This window comes from Hyperoodon ampullatus (genome assembly GCF_949752795.1).
Source record: "Hyperoodon ampullatus genome assembly, chromosome: 19".
In the NCBI taxonomy this organism is placed as follows: Eukaryota; Metazoa; Chordata; class Mammalia; order Artiodactyla; family Ziphiidae; genus Hyperoodon; species Hyperoodon ampullatus.
This window is the reverse complement of record NC_136932.1, coordinates 10,361,691-10,376,641: the sequence shown is the minus strand read 5'-3', so window position 1 is coordinate 10,376,641 and position 14,951 is coordinate 10,361,691.

Sequence of the window (14,951 nt, the reverse complement as noted above, 5' to 3'; positions counted from 1 at the left end):
ATTTTTCCACTGTAAACTTCCTTCCTTCCTTTTTCATATTCTACTCTTTGGAAGCAAGTTGCTAAGGGTAGTCCAGACTCAAGGGACAGAGGGCTCAGGGGAATGGGGATTAAGCTCTACCTCCTGGAAGAGCTAATATCTACACACATTATTGGGAATTCTCTTGTAAGAGAGATTTGTCTCTTCTTCATTTAAAAAATGCAATCATGGAACTTCCCTGGTGGCGCAGTGGTTAAGAATCCGCCTGCCAATGCAGGGCACACGGGTTCGAGCCCTGGTCCAGGAAGATCCCACGTGCCATGGAGCAGCTAAGCCTGTGCGCCACAACTACTGAGCCCGCGTGCCACAACTATGGAAGCCCGTGCGCCTACAGCCCAAGCTCCACAGCAAGAGAAGCCACCGCAATGAAAAGCCCGCGCACCACAACCAAGAGTAGCCCCTGCTTGATGCAACTGGAGAAAGCCCGTGTGCAGCAACGAAGACCCAACACAGCAAAAAAAAAAAAAAAAATTCAATCATTTATTTCTATCACTAGGGACTTATCGATATTTATTTTATACTTTGAGTTATAGTCCAATACTATTCTATTTATTTTTGTTGTTCAAACTGTTCCAGCTTTGGCTGTTGTGAGCTCTTTCATGTTCATTTCTGTATCTCCCTGACATGCTCTTGTCCTTTTGTATTTTGAGCATCTCCTTACTTTCTGGCACTGCAAGATATTCCAGGTTCATTTTGTATATTCTCTGCCAAAGCCCTAGAATCAGCCATTTATCCAAGGAACTCTGATTCTTTCATAGGAGACTGATATTGGAAGTCAAGATCTGGGTGCTGGGTATGCTTGTTGCTGTGGGGGTGTCAGTGCTTTTAAGTCCTCTCAGCAAACAGCTAGGAAATATATGCACATATACTAACCCATGTATACACACATATTATTTCTTGATCTATCCATCTGCATCCATATTAAGTTAAACATGAGTTCACACTAATGTCTCACTCTAATCCAGTTCCACTGCTTCACTTTAGCCTTCTCCCCTTGTTTATCTGAAACTTCCTACTCCAACAGAGAGAGAAACCTGGCTGCCACCATCCACCATTGAGTCACTTATTTATTCAATTGTCATATACATGTACAACAGTTTCAGAATTGTTAATCTATACCCCTATGAGAAACAACTTTACTAATTAGAGTATATTGTGTGTTGTTTATGTATAGCTCCTTTTGTGTTCGGTCTTACATTTTCTAGTCAAAATGTCGTTTTCAGAGTTACGTAGGTCAGCGCCTCCCTCTCCCCGACGTGACTTATATTTTAACAGGATCACTGTGGCTGTTGTTAGAACAGACTTTTGTAAGGATTTAGGTAGAAGCAGGGAGACTAGCCTCAGGTAGGAGGCTACTGTGGGTGAGCAATAACAGTGCTTTAGACCAGGGTTGTAGCAGTAGAGGTGGTATAAATCTCGATCTATTTTAAACGTAGAGCCAATGAGATTTCCTGATGGATTTTATTTATTTATTTATATATATTTTAAAATACACATTTCTTCATTTATTTATTTATTTATTTATTTATTTATATTTTTGGCTGCATTGGGTCTTTGTTGCTGCACGCAGGCTTTCTCTAGTTGCCGCGAGCGGGGGCTACTCTTCGTTGTGGTGGGCGGGCTTCTCATTCTGGTGGCATCTCTTGCTGTGGAGCACGGGCTCTAGGCACGTGGGCTTCAGTAATTGTGGCATGGGGGCTCAGTAGTTGTGGCCTGCAGGCTCTAGAGCAGTCTCAGTAGTTGTGGCACACGGGCTTAGTTGCTCCACAGCATGTGGGATCTTCCCTGACCAGGGCTCAAACCCATGTCCCCTGCGTTAGCAGGCTGATTGTTAACCACTGTGCCACCAGAGAAGTCCCTCCTGATGGATTTAGAGGTAGGGTGAGAACGAAGAGTCAAGGATGAGTCCAGAGTTTTTCCAGAACAAGTGGAAGGATGAAATATCATTATCTGAGATGGGGAAGGCTATGGGTAGGTCAAATTTTAAAAGTAAGAGGCTGAGGGGAGGGGAGGATGGGGAGTTATTGGTTAATGGGTCTGGAGGTTCAGTTTGGGATGATGAAAAAGTTCTGGAGGTGGATGGTAGTGATGGTTAGAGGACAGTGTGAACATATTTAATGCCACTGATCTGTGTGAACTCTTAAAAATGGTTAAAATTGTAATTTTTATGTTATGTATATTTTACTACAGTAAAAAAAAAAGAGTAAGAGGAACATATCAGGAGCTCAGTTGTTTTGTTTTTTCTTTGGCCACGCCACGTGGCTTGCAGAATCTTAGTTCCCTGAACCTGGGACCCCAGCAGCGGCAGCGTGGAGTCCTAACCACTGGATTGCCAGGGAATTTCTCAGGAGTTCAGTTTTTGACATGTTGAGTTTGAGGTGTCTATTCGACATACAATTGGAGATGTCAGGTAGGCAGTTAGATATGAGTCTGGAGCTGGGGAGAGAGACCTGGCTGGACATATACATTTGGGAATTGTTGGCATATAGGTATTTAAGGCCTAAGACTAGACGAGATCACCACATGTGTGAGTGGGATGAAGAAGAGAAGAGGATCAAGGACTGAGCTCTGGGGTGGTCTAACATGAAGAGGAATCAGGAGAAAGGGAGAAACTAGCAAAGCAGACTGAGGAGTGACCAGTGAGGTAGGAAGAAAACAAGAACGTGTAAATATCTAGGAATGGGAAAAATAGTTTTGGAGACAATGAGTATAGACACCTCTTTCGGGGAATTTTTCTGCAAAGAGGAGCAAAGAAATTCTATAGTAGCTGGAGCAGGAAATGAGGTCACAATATATTCCTTAGGGGCAATAATAGTAAATTTGTATGATAATAGGAATGATATAATAGAGAGTGAAAAAAATTGGTGTTGGAGAGGGGGACACAGTTTCTTTGGTCGTATCTTTGAATTTGAGAGAGGAGATGTGATCTAGTCCACAATGGAAGGATTGACTTTAGATAAAAGTATAAAGTTCATTTGTGGAGGAGGGAGGAGGGCAGAGTTTGTGGGGACCGATGCTGGTGGGGGTAGATATGGAAGCGGGAGTCTGTGGAAGTTCTATTCTGACTGCAGAATCAGAATTCTCCGATTATAAAGGGGTAGGAAGCAAGGATATCAACTGAGAGTGAGGATGGTAGCAGATGTTGGGGATTTGGAGGTGTTCAATAAATATTTGTAAATTGAACAAATTAACCTCTCATAGAGCTTAATCCTCACGACAACCACGTTTTCTAGTTTCTGTATTTGATGCTTTGATATCTGGGGCCTTGCTGATCCTGGAGGGCCTGCCCCTCCCATAACTAGCCAGCTCCTAGCGATAGTAAAAGACTTGCCTGTGAGCATGTTCTTCATATACAAACCAACCAATCCAGAGACCGTATCCCCAGTCACCAACTTTCTTAGGCTCTTAAACTCTGGGCTACTGTTCCTCTGTCCTAATCACTGCAGGGCCAGGTATCAGACAACTAGGGACAGCCCTGAATACCCAGAGCTCACTGAAATGATTTAACTAGCCAATCCGAAAGCTGCTTATCCTGCCTTGTCTATTCCTTCCTGCAGAAACCAAACTAAGGCTCTTGCCCACTTCCCTCTACCCTTTGCCTTTTGACTGACACTGGTGCTTCCCTCTTCATGGTGTGCTGTGTCTCTTACTTTTAGGGATCTCTGAGAATAAAATACTTCTTCCGGGACAGTTGTTTCTATGTCTGTATGTACAACAATACCTGATTAAAACAAATAGTGGGTACCCTTAAAGCACCAATGTATATTAATGTACTTCAGAAACCTTGAAGTATTATAAAGCCATAAACTGTTATTATTAAGGCATTTAGTTCAGTTTTACAGTGAAAAATGAAGTTGTGATTCTGCCAATCTTTTGTGTTTCCCAAACCAGCTTTCCCAGCAATAAAGGTGTTTTTTTGATTCCTGTCTCTTGGAGGAATTTCTTAGTTGGTTCCAAACTTGGAGGGGTGAAGCATTAACCTTCTCAGAACCCAAACACAGCCATGCTTGATTTTTTTTTTTTTTTTTTTTTAGTTTTTCTAGTGTGTCATGTTTTCCCTTTTCTCTGGGCCTTTGCAGATTCCACTCTTTCTACCAGAACCCTCCCTTCTGTGCTCTTTGTCTGATTTACTCATTATTCAGCTTTCGCTGGGACTTCCCTCCTATCCTTACTGAGAGTAAGTTAGGACACTTTCTTTTATGCTCCTTTAACTCTATACTTTCCCTATCATAACTTGTGTCATGTTGTAATTTAAATGGTTCAATCAACAAATTCATGGTTTAACTGTCTTCCCTGTAAGACTTCCTATTAGGGCAGGGAACATGGCTGACCTGTGTTTCGCCTAGTACACTGTTGGCTTTAAGTAAGTATTTGTTGTTTGCATGAATGAACTGTAGCGAGGGTAGCTCATTTTATCCTTATAATTTTTTTCTGTGATAAATTCTGGGACTTTAGTTGTGTTGATACTGCTTTGCTACTTAATTTCTATTTGACCTTGTATTTTTTCTTCTCCACACCACAAGTTCTCCTTGGAATAAAAATATTTGGCCAGGACTGTCTAAATTCTTAAAGATGTCTATTTGAAAGTAATCCCCCAGGACTTCCCTGGTGGTCAGTGGGTAAGACTCCATGCTCCCAATTCAGGGGGCCCAGGTTCGATCCCTGGTTGGGGAACTAGTTCCCTCATGCATGTGGCAAAATAAGAGTCCTCATGCTGCAACTAAGAAGTCCGCATGCTGCAACTAAGAAGTCTGCATGCCACAACTAAAGATCCCACATGCTGCAACTAAAAATCCCGCCTGCCACAATGAAGATCCCACGTGCCGCAACTAAGACTTGGCACAGCCAAAAACTAAATAAATATTTAAAAAAGTAATCCACTTCCTTCCCACAAATTAGACATTGTATCATAAAATATAGATATTTTTTGCTTTTAAATAACAGAGTACTGTAGACAACCTTTGAAATCCCAGATCTCACGTAGAGAAAAAAAATGATCAGATATATTAAGGGGCTTTTGTTTATGCTTTCATTTTGGGATGGGTCTCATTACCTCGTATTTGTGAAGGGCTCAGCTTCCTTTCTTTGTGCTGTAATTGGCTTGGCAGAGGTCCTGGTAAATCTTTATCCCTGAGAAAAGAGATACTTATTGAAACCAGCAAATATTAGTTCCCTTCTTCAGTTTCTGCTGACTGGAGTGACTGTAAGCATCAAAATATATCCAGAGTCACACCACCTAAGGGCCCTGTTACTGTCAATTGCCAATAGCTACAGGATGGACAGTGATGTTGGCCACTGAGGTCCACCTCTCCCCTGTACTTGCCCATCAACCGTACCCCCTTAAAAAATCTGATTTCTCCTATTTTACAAAAGAGGAAACTGAGGCTCAGAGGAATTAAATAACTTGTCCTGAGTCACACAGCTAATAACTGGAAGCCCTGGGATTCAAATCCAGGTTTATTTGTTGCCAAAGTTGAAGAATATAAGCCTCACACTATTCCGATTGTTGGAAATATAAGTTGTTTCAAATTTTTAACTAGTTTAAATAATCTTACGGTGAATATACTTATAGTGAAATTTTGTATTCACATTTATTTTACAACTTTGCCAAATTGTATTTTTACCAGCATATGAGAGAGCGAGAGCGGTAGATCGATCTCTTTCTCTCTTTCTCTCTTTCTCCCTCTCTCTCTCTCTCTCTCTGTCTCTCTGTCTCTCTGTCTCGATGTCTCTATATCAACCATATCTATCTATCTCTCAGCAAGAGAGAAAAGTTCTGGAAAGTTTGGAACCCTAGGTGACCTTTTATTTCCTCAGGAAAATAAAATATGGAAAAAGAGGAAAATATTAATACTTTGGGGATATTTTGTATATATCTGCAGCAATTTATTAGTTTAGGAACATAAAAATGTATTATGCAGAACTGGGTTTACTTATAATATGGTAATTTAATAGTAAATTTATAATCATAATTTTATGGATTAATTTTATTTAAAATACATTTAGTTTTGACACTAGTAGAACTAAAAGCTTTAAGAAATATGTCATCTCTTAGTTTTTGTGCTTTTACAAGAAGCAATTTAAAAAGTAAAACTATAAGAAATACTAAACATGGTAGTTAAATAAAAAAATTATAGTTTATGAATTTAGTATCCTCTACCGTGTCTACTAGATTCAGCCCATTTTTAAAGAGGACCTGGTAAAATAGGAGGTGAAATGCACCATTCTCAATTTTTCTGACATGGAATTTGATCTAATTAGTCTTATTTTTCTCAGCTTTTACTAACATTGATATCTTCTAGTGTTTGCTTTTCATTACCAACTTGATGCCTTTACTCAGATTGGTTATTTTATATTTGTTGTATTTCTAAATATAAACAGATTTCTTTTGCATGATATAAAAGATGCAGTGGATGGAGAAATATGAAGTTCTCAAGAAACAAGAAGAAAGTAGAAGCCCAGGCAATGCAAGTTCTTTATTAGCTACATTTAAAAAACCATACTCTTGGCAGAATTTCAAATCTTATCTTGGATCAAACATGGGAAAGAGTTTTTTTATTTTACAGTGTTTCAAAGGTTCAAAGAACTTTAGGTTTGGAATGAACCCAGTCTTAGCCTCTCATCTCATGTAGGAATTCCCTCTACATGTGGTATTATCTAGTCTTTGCTTGACTACTTTCAGTGACAAGGAAGTCACTACTTCAAGAGATAGTTCGTGATGAAGGGTAAGGGAACAATGAGATCAAGGAATTTGGCTGCTATAAGGTTGTGTTACCCACATCCTGATTAAAAAGTCCGTCATATATTCCTGTAGAACGGCATAGTCAAGGACGCCACTCAAAGTGGCAAAGAAAATGGATAATTGTGAGAGATGAGAGACTTTTCTTTTTATGATCTGATAAAATGTGCATCAGGCTTTCATTTTCAGTCATTAGTGGCTACTGTTTATTGGAATGTATAGTTATCAGATTGAGAAAAAGCTATTGTTAATGTCACAGGCAAACCTCCCTTCCCAATTTTAGCTCAAGGTTAGTCATAGCTAATTTATCAGATTTCATTTTACTGGCCATTGTTCAGCTACATACTCTTTCTCTATATTCTGACGCTTAGGGGTTTATGATCCTCTGAGTTTATTCTCCTGTAAACTGGCACTTGAAATGTCTTAATGTGTAACTGACAACTCCTTTAGCCTTCTGATAACCCTCTTCTTCTGGGGTATTCTGTCCCCTCACACAAAAATAGCCTCTCATTTGGGAGAATAGGAAGGAGAACTCTGTTTCTCTAATCAAAAAGTATATATCTATCTATCTTTCTTTTCATAAAAGAATCTTTATCTTCAATTCAGATGTTTTGTTTTATAATTAACTTTATCACAGAATAGATATTTGAAGAACATTCTAACTTGTTTCATTATAGCCTTTATGAGCATTTAATATATTCATCACCTTAATAATTCTTTATCTTAATATATTGATCACCTTAATAAATTCATTACTTACCTCCTGCCATGGAAGTTGGGTAGTTTTGTTGACGGATTCAGTTTAAGTTTTGCTTTAGTATCAGAAACTGCCATGTGGCCAGTAACTCTGTCTGGAATTCAGAAGATACAGTTAAGGACCAAATCACAGATTAATCTGTTTATATTCTTTTACAACTTTCCCAGCTCGAGACCTGGAGTTTGAAGTCCAGGGCCTCATGGAATGGAAATATGTGCAAATAGAAGTTAGAGGTATGTGCAAAGTTGGAAGGCCATGTGGACGGGTCCCTTTACTATCCCAAGATCTCTAAGCAAAACTTCTTGCCATTGCTCCTCCTGCAAATAGTATCATTCTGATACTATATAAAAATAAATGGTAAAGCATTCTGAAAGTATGTAGAAAAAGTTATTTAAACACAAAATTTATTTTTAAAATGTATTTTTCATCTCATAATTGACAGAGAATAAAATGTTATAGCATTTGCAAAATATTTACCTAATTGTTTATATCTTGGATAGCTGCCTGGTAGTAAGTAGATTTTCCCAGGGTTTCCTTCTGGGAGGTCCACCCCTGCCCTATCAGTTCTTATGAACCCACTGGTCTTTTTAAAAAATAAGAATAGGGGTGGGATCTAATGCTGTTTTGCTACCTTAGATCCCCCTGAATGGACTATTAACCACTAAGGACTCCCTAGTCATTCCTTTCTACTTCTGCATAGTTTAAGAATCATCAGAACCTATGGACTAGAAGCTGGGTTGGTAGGGCTTCTCCCTTTTATTGTTGGTCTTATCTCTCTAATTATCCTTTTTTAATATAAATTTATTTATTTATATTTATTTATTTTTGGCTGCATTGGGTCCTTGTTGCTGTGCACGGGCTTTTTCTAGTTGCGGTGAGCAGGGGCTACTCTTTGTTGTGCACGGGCTTCTCATTGCGGTGGCTTCTCTTGTTGCAGAGCACAGGCTCTAAGCACATGGGCTTAAGCAGTTGTGGCGCACTGGCTCAGAAGTTATGGCGCGCGAGCTCAGTGGTTGTGGCTCGTGGGCTCTAAAGCGCAGGCTCAGTAGTTGTGGCGCACGGGCTCAGTAGTTATGGCACGTGGGTTCAGTAGTTATGGCTCGCGGGCTCTAGAGCGCAGGCTCAGTAGTTGTGGCACACGGGCTTAGTTGCTCTGCAGCATGTGGGATCTTCCCAGCCCAGGGCTTGAACCCGTGTCTCCTGCACTGGCAGGCGGGTTCTTAACCACTGTGCCACCAGGGAAGTCCTCTAATTATCTTTTTAATATATAGAGTGTATTAAGTAGTTCACTGACAAGAAAACTGGGTTGCTGACTTAGGAACAGCAATCATACACTATTAAACCATGAAGAAAAAGTCTCTGAATGTTTGGTTAGAGTTCAGTCAATTTTCCTAAGTCTTTACCTCAGACTCTGGAAAACTGTTGCTTCTAAACAACTCAATTACATGTGCTCAAAATCTGGAAACCTACCACAGAGCTGGGAACTCCGGAGAGGCTTGACAATGTAGGCAGTTGAAAGGTGCTGTTAAATCACCCTCATGGCTCAAAATAATCATTAATTTAAAAAACTATCTCCAATCTCTCACTGAGATGGTAGATTAAAAAAAAAAAAAGGACTCCTTGTAGATTCCTACAAAATCTGGATATTTACCTACTTCTAAGTGGGTAAGCTTCTAAGTGGGTACAACTTCTGGGCTCCAGTCAGATCAAGAATGCAGTAAAGGGTTTGTTCCATCACTCAACTGTGACCTCATTCAGTTCTCAGGCTCAGGTCCAGGTAGGAATGACCCACAAGCTCCTTCCAGCTTTAGAGTAACTGTGATTTCAATGTGGTTCATTTGGCACCCTCAGGGAATGTGTGGGTATGAGTTACAGAATCAGAATATTTTGACACTGATTGGATTTCGGGGAAGGGGAAGTTTTTAAAAAAATTCTGTATTAATATATTTTCATGTTAAACATTGGTGAATTGAAAGTTGTTGAAGTAAAAAATTTTACCCAGTTCCCTTGGTTGAATGCTGATTAGGAACCATTTCATTGTTTACATCCAGAAAGAGGGAAAAATCAAACTCTCACAGGTTTTAGTCTGTAGTGTTATTGAAAAGAGTGATTTTAAAAGAGCAATTAAGGAAAGTATTATGATTGTTTTAATCAGAAATTTTCAAGATCTGACAGGTCTCACGGTATTTAAATCATCTAAGCACAGAAGTTAGGAGTGTCTCTAGTCTTCATGATGGCTAAGTACAGATACCTCTGGCAGCAAGGTTTAGCTTGAGCCCCCCAAGTTGTTTCAGGCTTCACTTGTTAGCTGCAATTCTAGAGATTGTCTATTCCTGCTCTGGGGGATTTATTTATTATGCGCATAATTTGACTTTTCCCTAGTCTTTCCAAACTTGGTATATTACCTTTCATTCTGGCTAGGGACACAGAGGAAAGAAAGGGAAGGTTTAATTTACAAATTAAACAAATATTTAATTAGGGCCTACTATGTTAGGGGCTACCAAGACTTAAAATGAAGTTAATGACCACCATTCTACTTTCTGTTTCTATGAATTTGACTACTCTAGGAACCTCATATAAGTAGAATCATACAGTGTTTGTGACTTGCATATTTCACTTAGCATAGTATCCTCAAGGTTCATCCATGTTGTATCATGTATCAGAATTTCCTTCCTTTTTAAGGATGAATAATATTGCATTATATGTACCACATTTTAAGATAATAAGATAAAGCACTTATTTATTTGTTGATGGACACTTGGGTTGCTTCCACCTTTTGGCTATCATAAATAATGTTGCTGTGACACATCGGTGTACAAATATCTCTTCAAGATCCTGCTTTCAATCCTTTGAATATACACCAGAAGTGGAATTGGTGGATCACATGGTAATTCTATTCTTAACGTTTTGAAGAAATATTGTTTTCCATAGTGGCCACCATTTTACATTCCAACCAACAGTGCATAAGAGTTCTAATTTCTCCACATCCTTACCAATACTTGTTTTCTGTTTGATAGTAGCCACCCTGATGGGTATGAGGTGATATATCATTGTGGTTTTGATTTGCGTTTTCCTAATGATTAGTGATTTTGAGTGTCTTTTTATAAGCTTGTTGGTTATTGTATATGTACTGTAGAAACATGTCTATTCAAGACTATTGTCCACTTTTTATCACTTGTTGTTGTTGTTGTTATTGAGTTATGGGAGTTCTTTATATATTCTGGATATTAATCCCTTATTAGATATGTGATTTGCAAATGTTTTCTTTCTGTAAGTTGCGTTTGCACTCTGTTGATTGTGTTCTTTGTTGCCTATGCTTTTGGTGTCATTTCCAAGAAATCATTGCCAAACCCAATGTCATGAAGCTTTTCTCCTATGTTTCCTTCTAAGAGTTTTAGGTTTTGTGTGTAGGGAGAAGTAGAATTTTAACACGTAGCATGTAGCTCCTAGGGAAGAGTAGTCTAGAGTGAAAGAAGAGCAAAAGCACGTAGAGTAATCATGGGAGCTTAGGAGACAAGGAACTGTTCAAGACTGCATGAAGTGAGATAATGGGAGCAAAAATGATTAGGTATTTGGGCTAGGGTTGGTTATTACAACAGAGATTGCAAATTTGATCCCCATACAAGTTTTATTTGGCTTAAATAACATTAAAAATTTTTTTGAAATTCATAAATGAAAACATGGGTAATTTAAAAGTTATCAGTTTATGACTTCTGAAAAATTCATAGATCAGAGAACACATGGCCCCCATTCCTGCTTAGCAATAATTGGCAGGAGCAGAAAAACTGTCACCCTTTTAACTGGAACCCAAGGTTTCCTGATTGCCACAGTCCCCCTCATTTTTTCTAGTCTCTTATACCCAGCATGTCACTCATTTAACATGTTTTTTTAAAAAATAAACTTATTTATTTATTTATTTATTCATTGGCTGTGTTGGGTCTTCGTTGCTGCACATGGGCTCTCTCTAGTTGCAGTGAGTGGGGGCTACTCTTTGTTGTGGTGTGTGGGCTTCTCATTGTCGTGGCTTCTCTTGTTGCGGAGCACGGGCTCTAGGTGCACAGGCTTCAGTAGTTGTGGCACGTGGGCTCAGTAGTTGTGGCTTGTGGGCTCTAGAGCTCAGGCTCAGTAGTTCTTGTGCATGGGCTTAGCTGCTCGGCGGCATGTGGGATCTTCCCTGGCCAGGGCTCAAACCCGTGTCCCCTGCATTGGCAGGCAGATTCTCAACCACTGCACCACCAGGGAAGCCCTTACATGGTTTTTGTGTATACATATACATCTTGATTGTTAAGCTAAGGGAGTCTAGACTTTAGCATTAGCATTGGGGAATTCTGAAGATATTTAAGTAGGGATGTTGCATAAATATAGCTGTTTTCTATAGCAATTAATTCAACCATATCAATCTAAGAATCGCCTAGGCTCATATTCCCTTCTGATTTTATGAAGAATAAAAAGGAAGTGACTATTAGATGAGGGAGAATATCTAGTATTAGGCTTCTTCCTATGTAGTACTGTTCACCAAAGGAGAAAGGAGCTTTATGGGAAAAGGTTGTGTCTCAATGTGATTTATAATTTGTGGACTCTGAAAACCTAACATTTCAGGGTAATGCCTAATTCATCCTGTATAGTTAAAGATATATGAGCCTTAAGGAGAAGAGAATCTCACCAGTTACTTCAGTTACCAGAGCAATGGGAACTGGATTTTTCAGGGGGGAAAAAAAGTAGCTACCTCCCTCTTAGAGATGCTGCCCCTGTAGGCGAATCAGGCTTCACAGGCAGATGCCCTTCACTTCTTTCCCTGGCTCTTTTGCTTTCACTAAGTGTGTAAGTACCTTGAGGTCAGAAGCTTAATATTCTATTTTCCCAACATTGGCTCTGTCCATTGAACATAGGTAGTCAATGAATGACTAGGGAAAGGCAAGATGTTCCTTCCTTTTGGGGCAGAGATTTTGTGCTTCACCATTTCTCCCTCCTCTTAGGCTTTTCTCAAACTCCATCACCCAGAAATCACCAGGGTATGGCAGCGTGAAGGAACTGACTATTATTTCCCACTTCAAGTCTGGTAACCTGGGTAGGCAAAATTCTCTGGGTTGGCCTAATCCTGATGAGCCCCAGTTCCTCTCTTGCTCCCTCCTGACTAGTCTAGATTAATGATGGAGATATTTGCAGAAATTAGAAGGCTTACTCCTGGGACTTCCCTCGTGGTACAGTGGGTAAGACTCCATGCTCCCAATGCAGGGGGCCTGGGTTTGATCCCTGATCGGGAAATGAGATCCTGCATGCATGCTGCAACTAAGAGTCTGCATGCCACAACTAAGAGTCCACATGCTTCAACTAAGAAGTCCACATGCTGCAACTAAGAAGTCCGCATGCCACAACGAAGATCCTATGTGCCGCAATAAGACCCAGTGCAGTCAAAAATAAATAAATAAATAATAAATAAATTTTAAAAAAGAAGGCTTACTCCTCTTTACACAATACCATTTAAGTTATTATGCATGCAAACCAACTAGTTATAATTTTTAAATTTAGTGTACACCAACATGGATGGTTTTTGGAGCAGCAACTATGTAAATGTACAGCAAAAAACCCTTACTCCCATACCACCCAACCAAGTCAAAGCAAGGATGTGAGAGGGCTTACAAAATCACATATAGAGGCAATAAAAGGAAAAGATAGAGAAATATGTGGCAACCACTTGCTCATCCTCATTGAGTTTTTCTTGAGAGTCAATCCAGAATGTCAGAAAATTTTCCTAGCATCAACTTAATAGCAAGTTATAATAACAGATTGCTTAACCCATGTTCTGCAGATCACTAAATACTCGGATTTTTAATATCTCCTCTTTATATAATATTTGAATCCATATGGATTTCATTTAGTTTCTTCACTAGTTCAACAAATATAATAGCATTTAACCAGTCTCTTATTCATTCATCTGTTCATCTCAGGAAATGATAATTCCATCTTTCCAGGCCTATGCTCCATCCTCTGTTGAAGCCAAAACACGTGGAATATGCTTCAATCCTCTTCTTTTGTGTTCTACATCTAATCCAATTCATCCATTTCATAAGTACATTTTCAGTGCCTATTATGTTCTCGGCCCTGGGATATCTATCAGGAAATACTGCTGATTCCATCTTCAAAATATATATGTAACTCAACCACTCTCACCACCTTCACCTCTACTTCCTGCTCTGGGTTACTGCAAAGACCTCCTAACTGGTCTCCCTGCTTCTGCTCTTGCTGTATTCACCCCTGCCAAGTCTCTTCTACACAGGAACCAGGACAGTCCTTTAAAAACTTAAGTCAGATCATGTCCTATCTTTGTTCAAATCCTCATTTTCCTGTGTTACTCAGGAAAAAAACCCAATCTTTACAATAGCCTTCAGGGTTCATATGATCAGCTACTCCCCACACCTGCACCACCCCCTTCCCCCAAAAGGAACATCTCATTGCACAATCCTGGAATTGTACTGTGCATAGCTTATTTGGTTCAATGTGGTGGTCCCGTGCCCTACCTCTATGACCTTATCTCTTCCTACATTGCCCTTGCTCACTCTGTTCAGCCACAATGGCCTCTTTACTCTTTCTCAAATATTATGAGCAATGCCCTTGTATAAGGGCTTTTGCACTTGCTCTTCCCTCTCCGTGGAGTGCTCTTGCTCCAGATTTCTGCTCCCTGGTCTCGTTAGCTTTTTGCTTAAATGCCCTTTATCAGTGAGTCTTTTCTTGATTAACTTCCTCCACTTACAGTATCCCCTATACCCATTTTCTTTGCTTTATTTTCTCTGTAATCTCTGTCATACTATTATTTGTTTATTGTGTATATCTCTTCACTAGAAAGTAAGCTCCACGAGAGTAGTGAGCTTTGTCCCAAGCATGTACAATAATACTTGGCACACGGTAGACTGTGATTGTTAAGTGAATGGATACACGCATCCCTTCATTGCTTCAGCAGACACCTACTAACTGCAGGTACAGAGAATAAAAAGACTTACAAGATGGCATGTCTGTGTAGGGGATTAAGAGGTACAAACTACTATGTATAAAATAAATAAAGATACATTATACAGGAATATAGCCAATACTTTATAGTAACTATAAATGGAGTATAATCGATGAAAAATTTGAATCACTGTGCTGTGCACTTGAAACTAATATAATATTGTAAATCAACTATACCTCAAAAAAAAAAAAAAGATGGTATGCCTACCCTAAAGTGGCTGACAGGGAAGTGGGACAAGTTCATCCAAATTCAGGTTTCTATAATCTGTGAGTGAATAGTGGAGAAAAGACTAACGAGTAGGCTAGAAGAAGAGCAGCTGCGAGACAAGTGGGACTGAATGTTTCTTCCATGATGCCACCCAGTAAGAGAACGGGCAGAAAGGAACCCTGGGTGGCACCTTCAAGAATTCT